Source organism: Lutra lutra, chromosome 7, assembly GCF_902655055.1.
Source record: "Lutra lutra chromosome 7, mLutLut1.2, whole genome shotgun sequence".
NCBI classification, from domain to species: Eukaryota; Metazoa; Chordata; class Mammalia; order Carnivora; family Mustelidae; genus Lutra; species Lutra lutra.
This window is the reverse complement of record NC_062284.1, coordinates 143,703,915-143,718,499: the sequence shown is the minus strand read 5'-3', so window position 1 is coordinate 143,718,499 and position 14,585 is coordinate 143,703,915. Positions and strand designations below refer to the sequence as shown.

The 14,585-nt window shown below is 56.0% G+C and overlaps 1 long non-coding RNA gene across 1 annotated transcript in view; it reads left to right on the top strand.

Moving 5' to 3' along the window:
• The first annotated feature begins 12,808 nt into the window (after positions 1–12,808).
• The window catches only part of LOC125103635 (uncharacterized), a 51,034-nt gene continuing 49,257 nt past the window's right edge, over positions 12,809–14,585 (top strand). The window contains exon 1 of the long non-coding RNA XR_007128451.1: positions 12,809–13,075. This is a non-coding gene — a long non-coding RNA (uncharacterized LOC125103635). The remainder of the gene's footprint in view (positions 13,076–14,585) is intronic.

Sequence of the window (14,585 nt, the reverse complement as noted above, 5' to 3'; positions counted from 1 at the left end):
GGATCTTACCAGAAATACCTTTAAATTTATTTTATAGCTTGCGGTTTTCTGGGTCACAAAGATGGTGTAAATCCAACCCCCAAACTCTTGGGAAGTAAAGACTGTGGATATGAATACTCGGGGAGATTAGTTTTCTAGATAGAGATGACCAGGTAGAGATGATCAAGTTGCCTTGTTATGTTTCCTTCTCCCTTGCTTGCTATCTCTTTTTGCCAGCTGCGTTAGTCAGGGTAGCCTACATTCTGCTTCAGTAACAAACAGGCCCTCTCACTGGTACAACCCAACAGGCTTATTTCTTGAAGATCTTGGAAAGTTTGCAGGGAATTTGAGCATCTCTCCAGGCAACTGTCCACCATGGATGGAGCCAGTCAGTGATCCAGGTTTCATCAGTCGCAACACAGCTCTGCCATCTGTGTGTGTGGCTTCCACAGGCACCTGAGGACTGGGGTGGGAGATAGCTCTGCAGAGTCTGGCACTGGCTGTTGATGGCTTTAGTCTAGAAGTGGCTCACATCTCTTCTCAGCACTCTTTGGCCAGAACCAGTCCCAAGAACAGGCTAATTGGAAGGGGCTAGAAACCCGTTCATCTGTGCCTGGAGGAAGAGGAACGTTGAACCTGGGGGGCGCTAGAAGTCATCAGTCCTCCAGCAGGTGGAATTCACCTAGATGCCCATTCCGTGCAGCGGGAGCCCTCTGAGCCAGTCTGGCTTCGGGCATAGACGCTGGTCCCAACACCCCAACTTGCTGATGCCCAGGGCCCTCTCCTGTACCCCAGCACCTTCCCTGTGAGGATGCTGGGACTGCCCGATGCCCTGAGGTTGCTTCGGTGTCGGGATCAGCTTGTCACTCTCCCTTTCCTATCCTCTTGGTTTGGACCTCTGGGTTTGGGCCTCTACTTCTGCAAGCTCAGTTGCATATTGCAAATGATGTTCATTGCATTTTTTTAAAGTTCATTTATTTATTTGACAGACAGAGATCACAAGTAGGCAGAGAGGCAGGCAGAGAGAGAGGAGGAAGCAGGCTCCCCGCTGAGCAGAGAGTCCGATGTGGGGCTCGATCCCAGGACCCTGAGATCATGAGCTGAGCCAAAGGCAGAGGCTTTAACCCAGTGAGCCACCCAGGCGGCTCTGTTCATTGCATTTTATGGAGCACTCTTTATGGAGCATTCTTAGGCATTTCATTTCAGGAGGTAAGTGTTCTTATTATTATCCACACTTTATAGTTGGGGAAACAGGCAGTCTCAGGAACCTGCCCAGGGACACACATCGGCAGTCCTGGAGCCTTCCTTCTCAGCCAGGCCTGTCTGATCCCACAGCTAGCTCCTCCCCTGGCCGTCCTCTGGACAGAGAGGGATGGTGTCTGGCAAGGAGACCCGGCACATGGTTCCCAGGGGGAAGCAACCTTTGACCTGGTCTGCAAGGGTGTGAGGTCAGGGTGTGAGGGGACCCAGAGACCCATGTTGGCCACTCCATAAATATTTGCTGAATGAATGAATATGTAAAGAGCCAGCTAGAGGAAAGAGAATGAATAATTGCTGTTGGTAAAGTGTGAGTCAGTTTCTTGCAATGGCTTGTGTTTGACCCACAGTTTTCTACCTGCTCTTGCCTAATTTCCCAAGCTAAACAAACCGGGAAGCACTTGTGGGAATGCCAAGGAGCGAGTCTCCCTTGTGGGCTCAGCCGTGGCAGTTAAGCTAAAAGGACGAGCCTGTCTGAGCTCTCAGCAGCAGCGGCACAGAGGACCTAGCTGGGAGGTCAGCCCTGGCACCCATGCGGAGACCGTCATAGGGGCAGCGCGAGTTCCCAGGCTGTCCCGCCAGCTCACCCGGGAGGAGCAAAAGCAAACAGGGAAATTCTGGGTTGAGCCTAGACTTCGGTCAGCGCTCTTCATAAACACCCTCCCCTGGTGGGGAGGGAACTTGAGTCCCTGGCCTGGAGGAAGGATGAGATCCAGAAAGACCCCCACCCCCCGGAGGCAGCCACCCTGGGAAGCCTAACGTGTCGGCCTTGGCTGGTGATGGGGTGCCGCACAGCACTCAGGGCAAGACGGCTCCCCACTACTTCTAATTTCAGGTAACGAGACAGCTTGCGGAACGAAATCAAGAGGTCTGGATTTTATTGTGGGCAGAGTCTAGTTGAGGCTGTCTCGGGAACGCTTAGAAGCTGGAAATGCTGCGGTCCGCTCGGATGGCTGGGATGTTCAGAAAGGCAGCGGGTCCCTATCGATCTCCTCCTGGGGGCCAAGATCGAGTGAGGGCTTTCACACCCATTAACTCGGGCAGTCCTCATAAAAGCCTGCAAAGCAGGCATCATTATCCCTGGTTCTCACGGGACGGATCGAAGATGCGGTGGTTAAGGAAGTCGCTCTGGGTCACTTAGCTGCAAAGTGAGGCCTGGGGACCCCGCTTCTCCATTGGGTCTGCCAGAGACCGTGCAAGTGTGCGTCTCAGCACCATTCTCGGGGGCTCATGAACATCTGTTCGATTTTGCCGACCACAGAAAAATGTTGAAATATTTGTGAATTTATAAAAAAAAATTTAATTTAATTTTACTTTATTTTAAAGATTTTATTTATTTATTTGACAGAGAAAGAGATCACAAGTAGGCAGAGAGGCAGGCAGAAAGAGAAGGGGAAGCAGGCTCTCTGCTGAGCAGAGAGCCCCATGTGGGGCTCCATCCCAGGACCCTGAGATCATGACCTGAGCCGAAGGCAGAGGCTTAACCCACTGAACCACCCGGGCGCTCCCCCCCAAATTTTAATTGTAGATATTATTATGGTTTGATCGTGATCTTCACAAAGCAGCTCTGAGGGTCTGTAACTTGGCCTGGCCCCTCTGGAGGTCAGGTTCTCGGGAGGTGTGCATTGATGTTTGTTACTGTAGAGCTGTGGACGGCTCTGGTGCACCTGATATCAAACACAGCTCTAGCAGAAGGATGCCCCCTTCCCAGCCCCTGCACATGACAGAACATAGCCGTTGCCGTTCCTGCCCTGGAATTGGGGGTGGTTGGGGGGGTCCCACGCAGGCTTCTAAAGATGGGGACTACCGAGCAGTAACGAATCTGCCTTTCCGCTTGTCACAATTCACAATTCAGTCACATTGTGGCCTTTGTGTTTTTTTAATAAACATTTAATTTTGAAAGTTTTTTTTTTTTTAAAGATTTGAGAGAGAGTGTGTGCGTGCTCAGGAGTGGGGGGAGGGGCAGAGAGAGAGAGAGAGAGAGAATCCTTGAGATGACTGCTTGCTGAACACAGAGTCCAATATGGGGCTCGATCCCAGGACCCTGAGATTGGGATCTGAGCCGAAATCAGGAGCTGGGCGCTCAACTGACTAAGCCACCTAGGCGCCCCAATAATGTTTAGTTTTAGAATAATTTCAGATTTATAGAGAAGTTGCGAAGACAGTACAGAGTTCCCATACACCCCTCAGCCAGTTTCCCCCCAGGTCACAGTGGGACATGTGCCAATACCAAGAAGCTGACATTGGTCCATTATCAACTCGACTCCAGACTTGAAGTAGATGTGTCCGCAGTCTTCCCACCGAAGACTCCCACTGGAAGCATCCGAGCTGGAGAACGCACTGACCGTGGTCCTCTTGTCTCCCCAGGCTCCTCTGGGCCATGTCACGTTGTCTTTTGATACCTGCTCTGGGCCAAGGCAAGGGCCCTAGAGGTGAGCGGGGAGAGCTTTGGCCGTGGGCAGCTCGTGGTCCAGGGAGTGAGGTGGATGTGGGCAAGAGCTTGCGTCACGGTGAGAAGCTCACGGGACGACATGGCCTGACCGGGTGATCCTGGACACAGGCAGCTGTGCCTGGAAAAACCAGAGCAGGCGGGCCTGGAATGCTCTGGAACTGCTTTGAAAGGAGGGGGGCTTGATTGAAAAGCTAGCTTGAATAATAACATCGAGCACTGTATTTTGATGGGATAATTGTTTTATATTTATAAAGATTCTTAATTATCTTCAGCAAATGCATTTAGCTCACTTGGTAATTGAATTAAGGGAAATGTCCTTTCAAGCATTGTGAGTCGTTGCTGTAATAAAAGAAAAAGGATAACTTTAAAGCACTTCCCTGCATGACCTAGAAAAACTCCTTATTACCAAAAGCTGAGTAATTCCTCTGGCTCTAATAGGACAGGTATCCTCGAGCAGCCGAATTAAAATGGCAAGAGACAACGGAAATTTCCTTACTTTGGGGACCCCCGGATGACACCCCTTTAGAGCCGGCCCTCCCCCTTGGGGCCCCGGATGTGCTGCTCTTCTGTGCCTAGGTCACCATTGCACCGTACTGCGATCATCCCTGGGTCTGTCTCCCACCGATTTACCGGCCACATGGGTGTCTCCAGAGCTCGGGCTGCTCCTTGCCCACTTAGGTATCGCAGAAAAGAAGCACGTGCGACCCTCCCAAACTGAGTTCTTTCACAGCCGTGAACGTTTCTTCAGAAAGCACTTTCTCCACGTTTTATCTTAGGCTGGACTTTTGTTGTTGTTGTTGTTAGCTTTACTGCAACAACAATAAGGCGACAGGGGCCTTGGCTGGGGGTCCCACAGCATCGAGGAGACCATGCTTTGATGGCCCGAGTTCCCGGGCTTGGCAGGCAGCTCAGCCATGGGGGTTGGAGGCAAGTGGGACCCCCGGAGGATCCTAGACAGATTGGCCATGAACTTGGAAGAAAATCCGTGCTCATCCTGGAGTTGGTTGACACTTGTCTCGAGTTCCACGGCCACTTCCTGGCTCTTGCATGGCTCGGGCGAGTCTTCGGCTGGTGGGGGAGGTCCCGCCTCCCCTCGCTATCGCCTGTCTGTGGAGCACCTCTTGACTCTGGTTGGACTTCTTATGGTTACCACAGCGGTGGGGCGGCCGGAATGGGGCGGCTCCCTGGTTCTGTCAGAGATGCACGGGTTCAACAAGCAAATACTGAGCGCCCACCATGCCCGGACCCTGGGCTGGGTTCTGCTGATATGGCGGGGAGCCAGCCAGACAGGACACTGAGTGCCCGGAGTCTACAGTCCAGCGTGGGGACTGGCACTGAAATGTAAACGAAAGAAGAAACAGGATAACTACAGACTGATAAGCGTTATCCACCAAGGCAATAAATTGGGGGTGTGAGGGAGGTGCTGGCGGGGCCTGAAGGGGCTGCCCGCCCTCTGGACGCCTGCCACCCACCTGAGCCCGCAGGGACCGGGGGAGCCCTGGGCCCACACTTTTACCAGCCTCTCTCACAGCCGATGGCCACTCCTTGCCACACTTGACTTGTGTCCTCCCTTTTTTGACTCCCTGTCACCTTCTCATGCCAATGCCATCGTGCATGGGAACATCTGTCCTGCTGCTAACTGCCCTGTCCTCTCTCATGTCCTAGTTTGGATGCTCCAACAGAGACCCCGCTTGTCCACCTACGCACTGACTGTCCCAGGTGGGGCCACTCCAGTGTAATCAGCTGATGTGGATGCAGAGTGAGTGACCCGGGACACAGGTGCTCAGGAGCAGGGGCAGGGCGGGGGGGCATGATGGGCACAGCCGGGGGTCTCCCATAGTGCAGAGAGGCATGGGGCCTGGGATGGAGTCCTGCTCTACCCCTTACCACAACTTAGCATCTCCGTGTCTCCACCCCACCCATGAACGTGGGCTCATGCCCCATGGAGGGACTCCGTCCTCTGCTGTGCCGTGCTCTGATCACCCCACGAAGTGTCCTGGGCTGGTCAGAGGCAGGAAACTCAAAGTGATTTTGTAACTTACGTAACAATGGACGGCTGTAAGGGCTGCTTTGCTGCCCCGTAGTGATGGTTTCAAAGGGCAGCTCTGGGCGGGAGCTCGTTATCCATTTTTATAGAATTCCACATCCTTTCTGAATCTCGGGATTACAAAACAGCCACCAAGAAATCATGCACCCCATTAACATCGAGACTTTTATGTATTTACAATTCAGCTTAAATTTTTACCAAGAGAGGTTTTCAAAATGTAACATGTGTTAGTCACCGCGTGAATTGCGAAACCAAGGGAATATCTCCAAAGTGCTGGCCTTGACAATGTAATCTGGCAAGGCTCGGGGACGAATAAAAATAACACGTCTCAGCATCGTTGTCTCAAAGGGTAGGAGGGATTTGGAGCCTGCCCCGAGCCCATAGGTAGCAGGTTTGCATGAGCAGGATGGTGGCTGGGGAGACCAGGGCGGTGGGGGAAGAGGGCGTGTCTGGGGAGTCAGGGGGCCTCGTGTAAGTTCTGCTACTCACTGGCCAGGTAACCTTGGGTGTTTTCTAGACCTTTCTGTGCCAGGAGAGGTGCCCAGGTGGTACCGCAGGGATGGAAAGACCCCACTGATTCCCAGGTGATGTGAAACCCAGAGGCACCGGTGCCTGTCCCCAAGCTGAAATCCCAGGCAGCCCCAAGGGCTGCTCCATGGCGGGCACGGGATCCGGGAGGCTGGAGGGAGGCGGTGCCCCAGCCGTACAGCTAGCTTGGTTTCTAAACACAACAAGCCTGCGCCTCCCTGCTGAGCCACAAGCCTGCAGGTGGCTTGATGAACACGTGGTTTCGGATGTGACATGAAAGTTAGCATTTGCGCTCTTTGTCTGGGCTCCCTGGGTTTGTTTTTCCAGCGCTTACAGTCCCGAAATATTCCCGGTTGTGTTTGTGTTGAGGCAGGACACGTGGAGGCAGGGGGCTGCTGTACCAGGATCTGCTGGGCCCTGCCTGCACCATCCTTCTGTAGGGCCCCCGCACGCGCCGCAGCCCGGATCCTGAGCCACCGCCTGCACAGGCAGCTGGGGCACCTGCGCCGCGCCTCCCGGCCACGGGCATCTGTTGATGGTGCCAAGTGCGTCACACCTTCTACCTGGAATGCTCCTGTCTGTCGGGGACGTCGGCTCTCAGGGGTGGACACGTGAAGGATTTCTGACCCTCACTGCCCCCAGGGAGTGAAGACTGGGATTATCCCCATTGCGCAGACAACGAAACAGAGGCTGGGGAGTGGCTTGCTTGCCCAGGTCACGCAGGCAGTGCAGACACAGCCGGGGTCAGAAGCGGTCACTGTTTCTATTCTGAGTACTTGTCTTCCCTGTGCCTCCTCTGAGGTGCTGTCTCCAGCTCTTGAGCATAATCCGGGACTGCCTGGAGTGTCCCTGACAGCGCCTGCAAGGGCCCGGGGTGTGCACTCCCCTGGGCTCCACCCGGGTCTCCCTTTTGGCCTGAATTATATGCCACCTAACCAGAACCCCCTGTTCCCCGTTGCTGCTTTCTGAACGGCTGGCGTTTTGCTTGCCTCTCACGACTGTGACCCCAGGAGGACAGGGGCCCGGTCCCGGCTAGCCACGCAGTCAGCTCTCTGTCTTGCCTGTCGACCCGTGACTTATTCCCTGAGGCCGGGCTCCACGTGTCTGGCCACAGGAGACTAGGTCCCCTCCCTTCCCCTGCCGCCCACCCCCAGGTCCTTGGCTGGCCAGCATTTCAAATGATATTGTTTCATATTAAATTATTTTAAATTCCACGGACCCTGGTTTCACAATTGAATAATTCGATCTTGTTTACAAATGGAATTTTTACTTTTTGACGGTTTCTAGCTTTGCTGGGCTGGACGGTCAGCGAAAGTGTGTCCTCTCGTGCCCTCCCGCGCACCTCTGCTGCCTTCCCCGGGGGCAAAGTGGGGTCTGGGAACTGTACTCGGGGCTATGGATGGGGCTGTCCCTTCACTGCACGTGGGGGACAGAATGTGGGGGACTCTCTCGGCTTTCCTGGCCTCTCCCACCCTCCAGCTTCCGCCATGAGAAAATCCACAGATAATAGCATTGGAGGGGGTCTTGGATTCCTGTGGTTCCAACACCCCATTTTAGAGGTTAGGAAACTGAGGTGCGAGATGCCAGACCCTGTGGCTGTCTCGGGTCCTGGCCCCAGGTCTTCCAATGCCATCGTCCAGGGGCTGCTCTAAACATCGCTCTTCTCCAGCGAAATCCCTGTCAGCGGGCATGACTGCTCTGGGCTACAGAGACGCATATGTGAAAAGACACGAGCTGTGACCTCTGGAGGCTCATCATGTCTGGAGGACAAGGCCATGACTCAGTGGCCACAGGAGGGGGCAAAGGGCCCTGAAGGGCCAGGTGATGGCAGGTGGAGCACAGGGGACGGTATCTGCAAAGCCACAGACGCGGCCGAGCTTGGAGGTTGTGGCCCAACCCGTGGTCAAGGCAGGTGATTAGAGCCAGCATGTGACTCTCTCAACCGGTGAGCTAAATTTCATCCTTTCCCAACAGGTCCCCTTGTCACCCTGGAGGCTCCCTCCTTTCCCAGCGGGGCCACCTTCACTGGAAACAGGTTTGCAGCCTCTCTTCTGGAACCTTCTCTAGGCCAGCCATGGTGCAGGAGCAGATGGGCTTCATTGTTTTGTGGTCACTCGAATGGGTGACCTGGGTTGGCCCCAGCAGCAGCCCCGCTGGGCTTGGCTCAGAACAGCGTCTGGCTGTTTCCACAAGTTGCTGGCTCTCTGAGGTCGCAGCCGAACCTGCTAAGGAGGCCACACAGTGGGCTGTCTCCACAGGCTGCTTGAAGGGGCCCAAGGCAGGCGTCCTGGCCAGTCCCGGGCTGCAGAGGTCTGCCCCGGGAGAGGCTCAGGGAAAGCAGACTGATAGCGTCCCAGCTGACTTCCCAGCCCAGGGACTCGCTCTACAGAATATCCCAGGAGCCCAAAGCTGGGCTCGCCTGAGGGGGTGAGCACCTGGCTGCTGGCTGTGGCTCCTGTCCATCCCCCCGGGGTCCCTGAGATGTCCCTCCATGCTGGAGCCCACTCCCGGGCCCCAAGTCTCTGCCGCATTGCTGCGGCCAGTGTGGTCCCTGCATTGCCTTGCAAGGCTGTCCCCAAGGGGGTACCTGGGGCAGATGGGAAACTACCCAGACCGCAGTGATCCCTGGGCTGGCAGGTGGGACGCTGGGTGCTGGAAGTGTGAATCCAACCACGCTGAAAATGCATACGCAGCATGGGCCGGAGTCGATGCTTCTGGGAACTGGACTTCCTGGTGGCCCCGGGGCCGGAAACGGGGACAGAGGGTGAGCCCATGGACCTAAAGGCTCCTGAGTGAGAGGGAGGTGCCTCTGTCCACGCGTGTTGGGATGGACAGATCTCTCGAATAAACACGGCAAGGAAAGCAAGATGCTAAACAAAGTCTGATCCTTTTTAAGTTAAGAAAGGGGGAAAAGACAGATGGAGGCATTGCTAGGGGTGAATTCTGGGGGCTCCATCCCCCTGTCGTGAGCTCTCCTCCAGGTGCTTGGGGGCCTCTAACTCACCAGGTCCTTAGAGGACCCAGGAGATGGGTATTACCATTCGAGCCCCTCTGCTGATGAGGACACTGAGGTCTGGGGAGGGGAGGGCCCTGCCTGGGGGTGTGGGGGTGCAGGCTGTGAGCCCCCATCTGACAGGCTGCTGGAGGTGAGGCCTCGGGCCGGGAGCTGTGAGTTTCCACTGTTCACCTTTTCCGTGCCCTCTGGGGCTCCTCTCTGGCTGCAAGTATGCCTTTATTTTAGAAAACCTCAACAGGGGTCTCTGTGGGGGCATAACAGCCTTCCATTCCTCGACTGCATTTTTCTGTATTAAAGAGAGAAACAAGGTTATGCCATTTTAAAAACTCACTCCTCCAAGAGAATACTGGGACCCTAGGAAGAAAACACTAGGATTCCAGAAAGTGAACCCTCAGGGGTCTTGGGGCGGGGGGGGGGCCCTCTGGTGCTTGCTTCCAGGTCAGCTCTAGTTCCTATGGTTCCCAGAACATGGGAGGTGTAAGACCTCGGACAATTTTTGGTCCAGGTCCTCATTTCACGGGGGACCAAGAGAGGCCAGGAGAGGGGCTGCCTAGCCTTGGTGTCCCCCGGCTCCCCGCAGGGGCTGTGCTAATGCCCTTCCAAAGCTGGAAGGGAGGACACCACTTCTTTCTCCATCATAGCTGCCCCACAACCCAGCTGAAGCACCCAAGGACCTCTATTTAGCCCCAGACGGAATCCAAAGACCACCTGGGACCAAACTGTCTCCTGTCGGCCTGGGCCCCCAAAGTCTGCCTCCTGGCTATGACCCTGTCCCCCATCCCGCACACACTCCACCTGGCAGCCGCTATCTTGCCACTCATGGGGCTGCTGAGAGGGCGACGTTGCCACTGGTGACCACAGGCCTCTCTGTGGCCCGCTGCAGGAAGGCCACTTTGGGTGCTCACGAGGACCAAGTTTCCATGGGCGACAGTGGTGGGGCAGGCATCCAGCTCTGTCCTTGCCCAAGGACCCCCAGGCCTCAGTTTCCCCTTCTGTAGAACAATGGGGGTGGCCTATAGGAACTCAGGCCTTTAAGATGATCTTCTTCCTGGCCTTGCTCCTGCTTCAGGTCAGAGGAAGGACAGACCAATGGGTCTTGGGATCCTGGTCCTATCTCCATGGAGACCCGCTCACCCGATCTCTGGCCGGTCTCCTTGTGGTCCCCTGGGAAATGGTGGGCTCCAGCCCCAGGCCTCCTACTTGTCGGTGACCTTGAAACTTGGTAATGGACGGTACTCATAAAGACCAAGGGCCTCATTTTACAGAAAGGAACTAGACCCTGAGGGGCTGTGAAGGCGGCAGGGTCTGGCCAGCAGCCCCCTAAGACCTGGTTTGCACCCCGTATCCCTCCATCACAAGGTGTACCCCTCACCCCCAGAGGCTGGACTTGGACCAGCAATTCTGCCTCATGCCCACCACGAGCTTCCTTCATTCTTGACATCTGTTCACTTGCAGAGGTACTCTTCTCTCCTACGTGGGCCCCAAACTCTACCCTTATTTTCCAGAACTATCCTAGCTGCCATCTTACAAGGGAGGCCGCACATGCACGGCCTGGGGGCCTTAGAGCTCGGGGATCGAGGAGCTTAGATGGCCCTGGAAGTTGTGCATCACCTGGCGCTTCCTTCCACTGGCCCATGGTGGGATGGGCCTGGTGGCCCAGGGTCTAGAGCATGGACGTGGTCTTGACCATCTGTGCTTGAGACCTGGTCTCTGGCCTGGGCCCTGGCACACGTCCGTGACCCTCCTGGGGACTGAGTGTGGACAGGGTCTTGTGTGCACATCTGGTACTGAGTCAGCCATGCCTTCTGTGAAACTCGGTCCCTGCAGGTGGCCAGAGCTGTCAGCGGGCACAGGTGTGGCCCACTAGCATAGAAACTCCCCTCTGGCTGGCTTCAGGGGAAATGACTGGTTCTTGTGATCAAGGAGTCCAGCGTTCAGCGGGACCCCCTGGCTCGCATGATGTCAGGGCCCGTGTCCGTTCTTCTGCATTCGGCGTCCGTCCAGCCTCCCGTCCCTGTGCGGTGGGAGGTGGCAAGGTGACTCCAAGGGTCATTCTGACGTTCAGCAATCTCAGCACCCCTTCAGAGCCCTGATTTGGCCCACCCCTGCCTTGGTGTCCTGAGTGGACAACCATGGTGTGCGTCGGGTTGAATCACGTCCTCTCCTCCCCCAAGAAATTCACGTTCTTCCAAAACCTCAGAACATGACCTTATTTGGACATCAGGTCCTTGCAGATGTGATCAGTTGAGATCATACAGGCCCTAAACCCATCAGTGGGCTCTAAACCATCAATGGCATGATGGTTGCCTTGTGAGAAAGAAGCCAGGACAGATCCTCCCCTGAAGACTTCAGAGGAAGTACAGCCCCACAGATGCCCTGGTCCCAGACTCATGGCCTCCAGAACCACGACAGAATGTCTATTGTGTTAAAGTCACCGAGCTCCCCGTCATTCATTCTGGGAGCGCTAGGAGATGAGCACAGGTGTCCAGAAGGATCTGGAGCTGGGTGGGGCCACAGACTATGTGTCTGGGCTGCAGGGGTGGTCCTGGGGATGGGGCCCTCGGCCTGGGACACCTCGGCATTCAGCGTCCATCTCTCCCCAGTGCTGCTGAGATGTCTGCTCCCCTTCTCAAGGATGTGGGACCCTTTATCCCACCCTCTGGAGCCCAGGCTGCCTTTATCATGTCCCCCTCTGTTCCCCAGCCCTGGTCTCATCCCGCCCCTGGAGCACCAGGGCCTCACTTCATTGTAGGCTGAGGGAGGGCCAACAGGCCCCTGGGGAGGGGCAGGGGCATAGAGGGGGCCTGGAAGGCTTCCTTGCTTGGTATAGACTATGCCCACTGGGCTGGGGGAGGGGTGGGTTCTTCAGACGAGTGTGGTGAGGCAGATGCATGATGGTGCCCACACACAGCGAATGCTTAGCCCAGACTGGTGTGCCGAGCTTGGTGCCCAGACTGCTGTGTGAATCACACCTTTCATGACAGCTGGGCCACTACTCACCATGTTAATGAGCCAGAGCGGAAGCAGAGAGCCCTCCCACCCCCGTCTTACCACACTTATCAACTGGCTGTGTGACCGTGGACCAGTCCTTTCCCTCTCTGAGCTACTATGGTCATAAGGGGTCTGGCTAGATGCCCTTCAAAGAATTTCCTCCTTTTATGGTTCCATGACTTTATCAGACTCCGAGTCAGGTGTGCTCTGAACTAAAGTTTGGGGGTGCTTCTCAGTATCTTGCTTGGAGTTGTAGTTTAGCAAGCTCCAGGCAAGGCGGCCAGGCTCACAGGATCCCCACTTCACCTGGGCACCTGCCGCCATCAGGCGTCCTTTTGTTTTGGGGTTTTTGTCCCACTAAGAATATGAATATTACTACACACCAAAGCAAATACTTTGGAGGTTTATGCTGGCGGAAAACCTCAGAGGAAAATACATTGCTGGAGGCACTGGGGGAAGGGCAGCAACCAAGGTGACAGGTTGGCAGCAAGGGAAAAAAAATACATCCAAAGTCCAGCGGGCGGGGGGACGGAAAGCAAGAGGGAAGAACGAGGTGGGCAGGGCACCTGTGAGAGCCAAGCAGGCCAGCGGGAGGCTGGGAGGGCGGGGTCCCCACCCCTCAGAGGAACCTGCTCACCTCTGCTCGCATTGCCTGTCCGCCTTGCAAGGCCGGCTCTTTCATCTCTGATGGCCTGGGGCCCGGAGGCCTGTGGAGCTCAGAGCATTTTCTAGAATGCTTGTACACACCATGAAGAGCGGTCCAGCGGAAGCAGTGGGCAGATGGCAACACTTATGGATGCTGAAGGTGAGCCCCACACCTGAGCCGGCCGTTGGTGGGAGGAGGGTTGGGGAGGACAGCAGAAGCCCCAGTCTCTGGCACCTACTTTCCAGGTGGACGGATTCAGGGAAAACACCCGTGCCCGGGCCCCAGGGCCAGGACAAGCCTCAGAAGACATCCGGTGCTGGGCAGCTCACTCCTGGATGGGGACGGTTTTCCTCATGGGACCACGTGTGTGTGTGTGTGTGTGCACATGTGTGTCTATGTGTGGGGAATAGGGGTGCAGGAGCCTCCCACATTGTGGTTCAAAGAAGCCTGGGGCGTGAGCCCTGCTAGTGCTGTGATTGTCCCTCCGGCACTCTGGGGCTCCACCGGTGCGGGCAGATGGGTGGTGATGGCCACTAGAACGCGGTGGCAGGGGTGTCCACTGCTCTGAGTCCCCCGCTCCCCCCCAACCCCGGAAAGGCCCGAGAGGGAGGAAAATGGCCAGAACAGCTGGATCGTGCAAGAGCAACTTCAAAGAGATAAAAAGCTGTCAGAGGAACAAAACAAGTAAAAGTAAAATCCTTACAAGGGAAAATGGATCCAGAAGGACAGACTACAGAAGCCACATGGGGGCTGGCTGAGCCACAGAGCCATCATGAGTCTGGGCTGCCCTGACCTTGCTGCAGCCCTGAGAGGCGGGGCAGGCTGCGGTGTTGCGGTGTTGCGGGAGGGGCCCTGCAGCCCTGCTGGGCTTGGAGGCAGGGGAGCGAAGGTGGGATGTCCAGGGCTGGAGGGCCAGAGAGACCCCATCATTCCTTCTTCCTTTTCATTTCTTCTGCCACTTGCCTCCTGCTGCAGCTGACCAGCTCCTTCCTGCTCCCGTGTCCTGGACCTGGTCCTGGATCTGGCCTCTGGGTGCACAGGTCCCAGAACATTCCTCCAGAGCGCTGCTGGCGCCTTCATGGCCACCGCCTGCTCCCAGACACGGTCCATCCCTGCTGCCTCCCCTGCCCCGCCCGGCCATCTCCCACTAGAATGGCGGCTCCTCGGGCAGGGACCCGGGTGTCTGCAGCAGGGCCAGGCCCACAGGACACCTCCGTCCGTGGCCGGGGAACACAGAGGTTCGGCGCCCTTCGATGTCCCCCCTCAGCACCATCGGAGACTCATAAAGCCTGAAAAAACTTGGGGGGAAGCGGCCTTCTCCCAGTTTCCATGTTTCCCCAAAATTCTATTGCTTCCTTCGAGAGCGAGTTAGCTGTCTATTTCCTGACGTTTATTTACTGATCATAGGCAGGCTGGAGCAGGTAAAGGTAATTCGCCAACCGAAACGCACATGGCAAGTCTGTGTGCGTGTGTGCATGTGTGCGCGTGTGTGGGCATGTGAGTTCATGCATGCTTGCGTACCTGTGTGCCCATGTGCAGAGGACACAGGGCAGCCATCCTGGTCCCATGTGCATGACTTCGTCACTGAAGCAGTGTGTGAGCCTGGTGAGGGGGCAGGAAGACTGTGGTTCTGCCTCTGAGGCGGGGCACGCAAAGGAAAATGAAGTCA